This window comes from Pseudopodoces humilis, chromosome 12 (assembly GCF_049639895.1).
Source record: "Pseudopodoces humilis isolate 2021_Gansu_Grassland_sample_001 chromosome 12, ASM4963989v1, whole genome shotgun sequence".
NCBI classification, from domain to species: domain Eukaryota; kingdom Metazoa; phylum Chordata; class Aves; order Passeriformes; family Paridae; genus Pseudopodoces; species Pseudopodoces humilis.
In genome coordinates, this window is record NC_142211.1 from 20846081 (window position 1) to 20858028 (window position 11948).

Here is an 11948-nt window from a genome sequence, read left to right on the forward strand (position 1 = left end):
GTAGCCATGTTGTTTAGATACATAATGTCTCCTGGGGTGGAGGCCTTCATGTGGACCTGGTCCCTAAAAGTTTTTGAGGTTTTAATACCTGTCTTTGCCCTCTTTCACAGTAGAGGGGCACGGATTAGAATAGTTATTGTGCTGGGCTCGGTGATAATGATTTATAGGAAGCTTATAGAACTACTGAAGTTTCTGTCAGGTATGTTTGGTTTATGGTTTCTTCGCCCGACCCTGCCTCCCAGTCCCAGTAGCACATTTTGAAAGTTTATTGGTAATTGCACACAGTTTGTTAGAGGAAGACCAGGGGATGAGGCTTTTCAGCCTTTTCTTTCCTTCTTCTCCTTTGAATCTGTTATGTCCCTCTTTGAGAATATCCAGTTTCCCCTGAGTGTTAAGGATACCACATTCCTGGTCACTTTCCTGGTAGTTCAGCTGTTGAGCTTCCTCTATATGGTCTGCAACTTCTCTAGAGTGAGGGCTGAGATATCCAGAGGAGCCAATGAGACCCCTGCCCCAGAAGTAGACTCAGGTGTGGGAAATCCTGATTGGTGTAGAGAATGGGAGAGAATTGGCCGAACTCTGAAGGAATTTTCTGATCCCCCAGCCTGGGAATTTTCACGTGAACAAATTCAGAACCCAGATGAAGTAGGGAAATATCTGGAAGAGAATTGCTGTGATGATTCTAAGAAGAAAAATATCATTGCAATAAGCTGGGCCCTAGCGTATGCTTATCGCACGCTGCTAGATACTGTAGGGCAGGCAGATAAATCAGCAGCTACCCCAGTCACTCAGGCTGCAGCCAAGCCAGCAGCCAAACCAGACAGTGAACCTAAGCCAGTGTCTGTTGCTCCTGCCACGAGAGGCATGAAATTCAAAACCAAAACCGATCAGCCAGTAGATGATGATAATGGTGATGCGGGGGAAGGACCCTCAAGACCAGCAACTGATCAAAAATCAGAAGGCACTGGTGAACCTTTCTCCCTGAAGGACCTTCGTGGCCTGAGAAAAGATTACACTCGACGACCTGAGGAATCTATAATTAGTTGGTTAGTCCGTCTGTGGGATGCTGCAGGTGAGGCTACAGTTCTGGATGGCACTGAAGCGAGGCATCTGGGATCCCTGTCACACGATCTGGTTATCGACCAAAGAATTATGAGGGGGCCTGACCCTTGTAGTCTCTGGGAACGGGTCCTAAGAAGTGTGGCACAAAGATATCTGTGTGCAGACGATCTCTATATATAGCAAACTCGTTGGAAAACCATAGAACAAGGCATTCAGCGTTTGAGAGAAATGGCAATAGTAGAGATTGTCTTCGTGGGTGACTTAGGTACTAGAAATCCAGACTTGGTGCCATGTACATCTGTGATGTGGCGAAAACTTGTTCGACTTGGGCCACAAGAATACGCTTCTGCTTTAGCAACAATGAAGCGGGATGACCGGGAGGAGACTGTGCTGGATATGGCGAAGAAGCTTCGAGCATATGCAGATACCGTGCATGGCCCCATGCAGGCAACAATTGCAACTGTGAAAACAGATATGCAAAACTTCCAAAACAAAATAGAGGAGAATCTCAAGAAACTCAGGGAGGACCTTCTTCCAGTCTCGGCAGTACAGACCAAGAGCCCTGGTACTCAACGCAGAAGTTCCCCAGATAGAAAGAAAAAGCTACGAGCTGAGCTGTGGTTTTTCCTACGTGACTGTGAAGAAAACATGAAAAGATGGGATGGAAAATCTACTGCTGCTCTGGCAAAACGGATGCTTGAATTGGAAGACAGCAAGACTCAGGGGGGATACTCTACCAAAAAGAAAGCCGCTCCAGTAGCCTGTAGTCAAACTGACAAGTATGATGATGACATGTCTGACTCCCTTGAAGGAACCTCCAAGACATATACCCAAGGAAAGAAAGATAACCAGGCTTAGAGGGGCCCTGCCTCTAGCCAGGTAGAGGCTAGGGAAAACCGTGTCTTTTGGACTGTGTGGATTCGTTGGCCTGGCACATCAGAACCACGAAAATATGAGGCCTTGGTTGACACTGGTGCACAGTGCACCCTAATCCCATCAAAATATGTAGGGGCAGAACCTGTTTCTATTGCTGGTGTGACAGGGAGATCACAGGACTTTACTTTAGTGGAAGCTGATGTGAGCCTGACTGGGAATGAGTGGAAGAAACACCCCATTGTGACTGGCCCAGAAGCTCCATGCATTTTGGGTATAGACTACCTCCGAAGTGGGTATTTTAAGGACCAAAAGGGGCTTAGGTGGGCATTTGGGATAGCAGCTGTTGAGACAGAGGGTGTCCAGCAACTGAACACTTTGCCTGGACTGTCAGAGAACCCATCTGCAGTAGGACTCCTAAAAGTGGAAGAACAGCGAGTACCAATTGCCACCTCAACGGTGCACCGCCGACAATATAGAACAACTCGAGATGCTGTGATTCCCGTCCACAAGATGATCCGAGAGCTGGAGAGCCAAGGGGTGGTCAGCAAAACCCACTCACCCTTCAACAGCCCCATCTGGCCTGTGCGTAAATCTGAAAGAGAATAGAGATTGACTGTGGACTATCGTGCATTGAATGAAGTGACTCCACCTCTGAGCGCTGCCGTGCCGGACATGCTGGAGCTCCAGTACGAGCTGGAGTCCAAGGCAGCGAAGTGGTACGCCACTATTGACATTGCCAATGCATTTTTCTCCATTCCTCTGGCAGCAGAATGCAGGCCTCAGTTTGCCTTCACGTGGAGGGGAGTGCAGTACACCTAGAACCGACTGCCCCAGGGGTGGAAGCACAGCCCCACCATCTGCCATGGACTGATCCAGGCTGCCCTGGAAAAGGGTGAGGCTCCAGAACATCTGCAGTACATTGATGACATCATTGTTTGGGGAAAGACGGCTGAAGAAGTCTTTGAGAAAGGAGAGAAAATCATCCAGGTTCTCCTGAAAGCCAGTTTTGCCATCAAGAAGAGCAAAGTTAAGGGACCAGCTCGTGAAATTCAGTTCCTGGAGGTAAAGTGGCAAGATAGACGGCGTCAGATTCCTACTGATGTCATCAACAAGATCACAGCAATGTCTCCACCAGCCAACAAGAAGGAAACGCAAGCTTTCCTAAGTGCCATAGGTTTTTGGAGGATGCACATTCCTGAGTACAGCCAGATTGTGAGCCCTCTTTACCTGGTCACCCGCAAAAAGAACACTTTCCAGTGGGGCCCTGAACAACAACAAGCCTTTGCTCAGATCAAACAGGAGATCGCCCATGCAGTAGCCCTTGGCCCAGTCAGAACAGGACCAGACGTGAAGAACGTGCTCTACTCTGCAGCCGGGAGCCACGGTCTGTCCTGGAGCCTTTGGCAGAAAGTGCCTGGGGAGACTCGAGGCCGACCACTGGGATTCTGGAGCCGAAGCTACAGAGGGTCCGAAGCCAACTACACTCCCACAGAGAAGGAAATCTTAGCTGCCTATGAAGGAGTTCAAGCCGCCTCAGAAGTGATTGGCACAGAAGCACAACTCCTCCTGGCACCCAGACTGCCAGTGCTGGAGTGGATGTTCAAAGCAAAGGTTCCCTCTACCCACCACACCACCGACGCTACATGGAGCAAGTGGATCGCCCTCATCACGCAGCGCGCCCGTATAGGAAACCCAAATCGCCCTGGGATTTTGGAGATAATTACAAACTGGCCGGAAGGTGAAAACTTTGGTCTCATTGATGAAGAAGAGCAGGAACAAGTGACACGAGCTGAAGAAGCTCCACCGTACAACCAACTGCCAGCAGAAGAAACCTGCTATGCTCTGTTCACTGATGGTTCCTGTCGCGTCGTAGGGATGAACCGGAAGTGGAAAGCAGCCGTATGGAGCCCCACACGACAGGTCGCAGAGGCCACTGAAAGAGAAGGTGGATCAAGCCAACTTGCTGAACTCAAAGCTGTTCAACTGGCCCTGGACATTGCTGAAAGAGAGAAGTGGCCAAAACTCTACCTCTACACTGATTCATGGATGGTAGCCAATGCTCTGTGAAGATGGCTAGAAAGGTAAAAAAGGGCCAACTGGCAACGCAGAGGAAAGCCGATCTGGGCTGCTGATGAGTGGAAAGACATCGCCACCAGGGTAGAGAAACTGTCTGTGAGGGTCCGTCATGTAAATGCCCATGTCCCCAAGAGTAAGGCTAATGAAGAGCACCGAAACAATGAGCAGGTGGATGAAGCTGCAAAGATAGAGGTGTCAAAGACAGACTTAGATTGGCAACACAAGGGAGAGTTGTTCCTAGCTCGATGAGCCCATAATGCCTCAGGCCATCAGAGTAGAGATGCCACCTATAAGTAGGCACGAGACCGAGGGGTGGATCTAACCATAGACAGTATTTCCCAGGTTATCCATGATTGTGAGACGCGTGCCACGATCAAGCAGGCCAAGAAGTTGAAGCCGCTATGGTACAGTGGGCGGTGGTCCAAATATAGATATGGGGAAGCCTGGCAGATTGACTACATCACACTGCCCCAAACCCGCCAAAGCAAGCACTACGTGCTCACAATGGTAAAAGCCACCACTGGATGGTTAGAAACCTACCCTGTGCCTCATGCCACTGCCCAGAACACCATCCTGGGACTTGAAAAGCAGGTCCTTTGGAAGCATGGCACCCCTGAGAAGATTGAGTCAGACAGTGAGACTCATTTCAAGAATAACCTTATAAACAGCTGGGCTAGGGAACATGGCATTGAGTGGGTGTACCATATCCCCTACCATGCACCTGCTGCGGGAAAAGTAGAGAGGTACAATGGACTGTTAAAGACTACCTTGAAAGCGTTGGGTGGGAGATCTTTCAAAAATTGAGAGCAGCATCTAGCAAAGGCCACCTAGATAGTTAATACCCGAGGTTCCACCAATCGAACAGGCCCAGCCCAATCCGAGCCCCTGCATAAAGTAGACAGAGACAAAGTCCCAGCAGTACATCTCAGAAGTTTGTTAAGAAAGACAGTTTGGATCAATTCTACTTCAAGTACAGACAAACCCATTAGTGAAGTTGTTTTTGCTCAAGGACCGAGTTGCACATGGTAGATAATGCGGAAAGATGGAACAACACAATGTGTACCTCAGGGAGATCTAATAGTTAAGTGAAAATCATGAATAAATGCCCTTGTCTGTATATAATGTATGTGTTGTAGGGTTAAAATATATATATATATTAATTTTGATAATAAGTTGACGATATGGAGATAAGGGGTGGAATGTCCTGGGGTGACTTTATGATACTGGTATCCCCAATCGTCTGGTTTATATTATATATTAAGTTCTGCACCTTTAAGACTGGCTTTGAGAGCAAGAGAGGGGGAAGAAGAAGCGCGCAGTGTGTTAAGGAAAAACATCACTCCCACACATCCCGCTCCTGGACTGTGGTGTCTGCAGCACGGACAGACAGCGGGACAGAGCTTCTCTCTGGCTTTTAGTTAGTTTTAGCTAGCTGAGGCAGAGGAGTTCCCTGGACCTTTGTTTGTTTTTTCCCCAATTTTCTTGGATCTGTACAAGCCTGCTCTGGACTGAACACCCAGCCAAACCCCGGGAGCTCACGCCTGTGGCCCACCGGGGCCTGGGCCTCGGCACTTTCCAGCGCCGGAGGGACTGATAAGAACCTGAGCGAGCCGAGCTACACCACATGAAAAGGACTTTTCTTCCTAGACTTGCCATCCCATCGAACAGCAAGAGGTTTTATTATTTCATATTACTCAATTTCTGTTAAATAAACAGCTTTTTCCACTTCTCTCTAAGGAATTTTTTCTTTTCCCGGACCAGTTAGTAGGGAAGGGCATTTCCCTGGAGAAATTCCCATTTAGAGTTTTCCTTCCTAATTTGCCCTAAACTAAGACAACAGCTCAAAACCAAGATGGGTCAGATTTGGGTATGTGTACCCCTGACACCCAGAGGTCTTCAATAAAGCACCTTCATATAATCATTCCGTGATTATATGTTCCTGAACACTAACAAAGTGGCTCTCAGGCAGAGATCAGGGGATAGGAATAACAGTTCTTTACTAGTATGTATAATGAGGCACACAAACAACAATAACTACAGCGTTAACAGCAAAACAGAACCAGGGACCCCATGACAGCCTTCTCGGCCAAGACGGGAAAGGATGGAGGAGAGGCTTTGCTTCACAAACCCCCTTGGGCAGTCAGTCCTGGTGCTTCTGCAGGGCTCTGAGGAACACTTAGCTGGAACAGCAGGAATGAGCAGAGATCCCAGGCTGGTGGATTAGGTGAATCAGCAGCTCCATGGTGGTGCCTGGCACTGGCACGTCCCAGCAGGACAGGGGGTGCGAGATCCACCAAGGAAGAGGGAAGAAAGAGAAGAAGAAGCAGCAGCTCTCTCTCGGTGATGATGAATTCCCTTCTCTCTGCAGCAACAGATCTCAGCAAAAGTGTCCTTCTCTGAAGCTGAAGCAATCTGCCACACTGTCCCCGCCCTCCCCTTTTCCTGCCCTATGGATGCTAAATCTGAACCACAGTGCCTGTACAAATTACAGGCCGCATAGCTTTCTCAAGTCCAGCCTGGGAATTTCTAAGGAGGAATCAAAACAATCCTCAGGGACACAAAACAGCCTTGCAGGTGTTGTTTTCTATTCTTTGTTTTCCTTGCAGGAGAAGGTCGAGGGGTGGTGAACCCCACTGACCAATGATGGTGATGTAGTGATTTACTAACCAATAAGAGTTTCCTTTCTGTACTTTCCATGAACTAATCTATATAACAAACCTAAAGCAATAAACTAGAGATTTCTCCTGTTGTGACTCCCTTGAGAGTCCGTGTCGTTCTTTCCCGCCGTTCCCAATTAGAACGACATCTGGTGACCCCGCGTGATGTGGAACCGACCCCCCGAGGTCTGGTAACCCGAAGTGATGTGCAGCCGACCCCCGAGGTCAGAAAGCAACCGACGTGACGACATCTGCTAATCCCCTGAGGGTAAGCAGCAAGTGGGGAAAAAAGCCAGCCCTTCCCCCTGGAGGGGTAAGTGGAATTCTCCCGGGCTTTCCTGGAGGAAGCTGGTTTTGAAAACCAACGGGATAGTGGAGCCCTGCCAGTGAGCGGGCTTGGAACGGCTCATCTTGGTGAAGCAGAGCTCAAAGTCCCGGGTCAGAGCCGATTGTGTCTGCATTACTGCATTCGTGGAGCCGCCAAGATAAAGTTTTCATAATGGAGAACTGTAATTTAGTTAACGAGCAGCTGGTCTGCCTTGCACGGCAAAATGCCTTGCTGAGCATGAGACTCTGTGGTCCTGAAGAAGATATACGCACTTTGTTCCACTGGGTGAAAGCGCAGGAGTTTGCTATAACTGTGAACGATGTGTCTGATCTTGAGATTTGGTGGTCAGTAGGAGACCACCTGTGGACTGAGCTAGTTGCGGGAAATACCAGTGCGTGCGACTTGGCAGCAACTTGGGGAGTGATCTTTAGGGCACTGGAACAGTGCCAGCCTAAAAACAGTGAAGCCGGGAAGAAAAAACCGCCAGCGAACGCCACGGAACCTCCGCCAACAAAGCAGCAAAAGAGCAGAAGTCGCGCGGCTCCGTCTTCACCAGCCCCGCAGGCACCGCCGCCACCAGCACCGCGAGAGCTGGCTCCGCGCGCGCCTTTCGCAGCGCGCCCCGGCACGGCGGCGGAAAAGAAAGTCAACGCTCAGCTCCCCCGCGCCCGGCGCGCGGGGCGCCGCCGAAAAACCCGCCGCTGCCGCTGCCGCTGCCGCCGGCACTGGCGCCGCCGCCGGCGGGCCCGGCCAGCCCCCCCGCCGCGGCAGCCCGCCCGCCGCGGAAACCGAGCCCGATCCCGGGTCTGCGACCAGAGCCGAATCCGTGACAAGGGTAACAAACTCCCCGTGTACCAACGCGGCGGGGCGCGCAACTCCCCCCGGCAGAGAAGCGGCGGGGGGAGGGGGAGCAGCAACCTCGCTCCCCCTGCGCCTGCCCGCCGCCACCGGCCGCGGCCCGGGCGGCCGCCGGCCGGCCGCGCGTACCCCCAAAAGAACGCGCCCAAGCCCAGATCTGAGGCCGGGGCCAGGGCCGGGGCGGGCATCGCCCCCCCCGCGTCCAAAGTGCCGGCGAGAAAGCGGCGGGGGGGGGCCGGCGGCCTCGCTCGCCCCGCGCGTGCGCGGGACACGCTAGCCCCGCACCCATCTCGCTCCCTCCGCGCTCGGCCGCGCTCACTTCGCGCGAACCCGCGCTCCAGCCGAAAGGCGGCGGGGGGGGGAGGGGGGAGAGCCTCGCTCCCCCCGCGCTTGCCGGCCGGCGCCGCGTCATGCGGCCCCGCGCCCCCCCGCACACATCCGAAGTACCAGCAAAAAAGCGGCGGGGGAGGAAAAGAGAGCAACAAGGCCCCCGCCGGGACCTTCCGCGCCGGCCCGAGGAGATGCCTCAGAGTCGGTGCCGTGTCCGTCGCCTCCGGCGGCCCGAGCAAACCAAAGTCCTGCAGTCCCTGCGGGACCCAAATTTGCTCACCTTGTACCTTTTGAGTCTTGTGTTCGCAGAAGCGGGCAATCAACCGCGAGAAAAATAGTAACTTCGAGTTCCCTGGACCTCCCTGAATTCATGAACTACTGTTCTGACAACCAGAGGTCATCCTAGACGAGTCTACATCCTACAGCAGCCAACAACAAACCAACTTTCTACCAAACATACAAACTTCAATCCAATTAACAACAACAACCTAAACTTAAGATTACAGAGAGTCAGAAAATCCGATAAACAAAATCAAAGCATTATAACTTAAGTAAAGTTTCACTAAATCTAGATATGAGTATATTTATCACTTTAGTGTTCTTTTGAGCTTTTCTATTGACAAGTTAGACTGTCAGTTGAGCAGACTAACAATGTTTTGTATAGTGTGTATACTAGTTCACTGAATTAAAAATATTAGACTCAACCATCAAATCCTTGCAAAGAAAAAAATTCTTAAATACCAAAACGTAAGCCAAAATTATAGAACAGCATCCATTCAAGGTTTTAGTAAAGAAACCCCTTGTGCTGTGTTTGTTCTCTCTCCTGCAAGGGCCCAGCAGGACGTGACAAACACTGCCTTTTTATTTTTTCTAACAAAAGGGGTGAATTATGGATGCTAAATCTGAACCACAGTGCCTGTACAAATTACAGGCCGCATAGCTTTCTCAAGTCCAGCCTGGGAAGTTTTAAGGAGGAATCAAAACAATCCTCAGGGACACAAAACAGCCTTGCAGGTGTTGTTTTCTATTCCTTGTTTTCCTTGCAGGAGAAGGTCGAGGGGTGGTGAACCCCACTGACCAATGATGGTGATGTAGTGATTTACTAACCAATAAGAGTTTCCTTTCTGTACTTTCCATGAACTAATCTATATAACAAACCTAAAGCAATAAACTAGAGATTTCTCCTGTTCTGACTCCCTTGAGAGTCTGTGTCGTTCTTTCCCGCCGTTCCCAATTAGAACGACACTGCCCCCCTTCCCCTCTGGGCCCAGCCAGACTCCTTGTTTTTCAAGCACCCACCAAGTACTAGCAGTCAGGTTTTCCCTGCAACTAATGGGTAAAAATTCCACAGGCAAGCCAGAACTAAAAGAAGTGAAAAATGAGGTTCACTCGTTTAATAAATTATAAAAGGTTTAATATAAACAAAAAAACTATTAGGAGACAAAGACAATAAAGCAAAGGGTTAAAATGGCCCAGTGCCCTGGCGCATTGCCAGGAACACACTTGATATCTTTGGAACACTCTTTTTATCCCATCCTGCTGTGAGGGTTTAATGCATATTCAAACTTTTCCAATAAGTATTTTGCATGGTCATTCCCTGGTTCCACCTTTTTAGAACATGCACTATAAAGGTTTGATTTCTTCATATCATCATTTTACTTGGGCTGGGGTTCCTTTCTGTGCAAGTGGTCAATGCTGATAACAGTCTGGGATCCATCATCCTTCTGCTGATAACAGTCTTGCCCTCTAGGGTTATCTTGCTTTGTACAGAGGGACATAGCTCTAACGTTCGAAATTCTTCTACGCCTAAAACCTAAAACTTGCTAGCAAGAGAGAAAGGAAAGACACAGAAAAAGCATATAACATTCATCCTAATGCTTGCAAAAGCCAATATCACAATATGGATTTATAACAGGACACAACCTCCAACACACAGCCACAAACTGTAAGATAATTACATGCGTTTCTTGGGATGATCAGATGGTGTTGCCTTTGGATCAGCAATTATGGGTTGCTAGTAAAGCCACTGTATGAGCTCTTGAAAACAGCTCAAAAGGACTTTATAGTTTGGACTGATGATTCATGGGCTAACTTTTTACAACTCAAGTGAGTCCTTATGTGAGTCCTGCTTTGGGGATCCCAGCCTACATGTTCCACTTGGAAATATTTACCTATGAAAGACAAAACATAGCACTGGGAGTGCTGTCACAGTTCTTAGGAGACCAGAGGAGGGCTGTGGCCTACTTTTCAAAGCAACGAGATAATGTTAACCTGTGGGAAATGGAAAAATAGAAACTTCCACAGATGCTGAAGGGTTCAATCTGCAGCCTTGCAAAGAGCTTGAGTTAATGTAATGATGAAGGTACACAGACATTGAGTAGAGAAATTATAAACTTATGCCTCTGTAGTTATAAGCAAGAAATTATATTAAGCAAAATAATTTGAAGTTTGAACTGTAATAGTGTGATTTATAGAGTAGGTTAGAGATTTAGAAGCTATAATAGAAGTGTGTGTATAAGTATGTGAAAAACGAGATTCACTTAATAAATTATATAAAGTTTAATATAAACAAAAAGACAATTAGGAGACAAAGAAAATAAAGCAAAGGGTTAAAATGGCCCAGTGCCCTGGCACCTTGCCAGGAACACACCTGGTATCTTGGGAACATCCTTTTTATCCCATCCTGCTGTGAGGGTGTAATGCATATTCAAACCTTCTCAAGAAGTATTTAACATGTCCCCTCCCTGGTTCCGCCTTTTTAGAACATGCCCTGTATGGTTTTTATTTTTGCTGATCATCATTATTTTTGCTGATCATCATTATTTTTGAGTTTGGTTTCCTTTCTTCTGCAAATGGCCAGTGTTGGTAACAGTCCAGGCCTCTCATCCTTCTGCTGAGGGCAGCTGGGCTTCATATCCTTCCCCCACTGCCAACGGCCTTGTCCTGGCTGCTGATAACAGCCTGGTTTCCACTGTCCTTCTGCTGAAAACAGCTTGGTCCTCCCATTGTCTTGCCTGTTGGAGTTGCCTTGTACTACGAAATTCCTTTAAGCTTAAAACTTGTTAGCAAGAGGAAAAGTACATACATAGCTAAAAAGTATTTAACATATAATATTCATCTTAATACTTGCGAAAGCCAATATCACAATACAGATTTATAACAAATACGTGACCTGTCAGCTTACTGGCTGAGAGACAGACACTGTGAGGCAAAATTAAGCAAAGGTGATAGGCTAATAAGTAGAAACAAGTTTCTTGTCAACTGACCAAAATGTTAAATAGTGCGGTGCAAAGAAGAAACTTGTGACTACCTTGAGCTATGGCTGACTTGTTGCTCCTCTAAATCTCACGCCTTCAGACTGACATCTTATCTGGCTTACTTGAGCAATAAATCATCTCAAAGCATGGTGGTCCCATTCCTCATTTTTCATCTCGACATTAACCAAAGCTGGCCTAGTTGTTTGAGGACAGTAGCAGCAACTGTTTGTGGCAGGAAGTCCTCCCCCTCTCTCTACCACAGATGGCTGGTGCAGATGGAAGAGATTACCCAGGCGTGTCAATAGCTCAGCAAGGGGTCACCTCCTGGCACCAGAAAGTCTGAAGCCCCAACTGTCGTGGTTTTAAACCAATAACTAAAAAAATTACTTATTTCTTGCTGTGAGATATGGATTAGAACAAGAGCAAAACAGGCTTAAAACTTAAAAGGAATAAAGACAGTTTATTAACAAACTACAAGAATAAGAACACTAGAATAAACTTCCA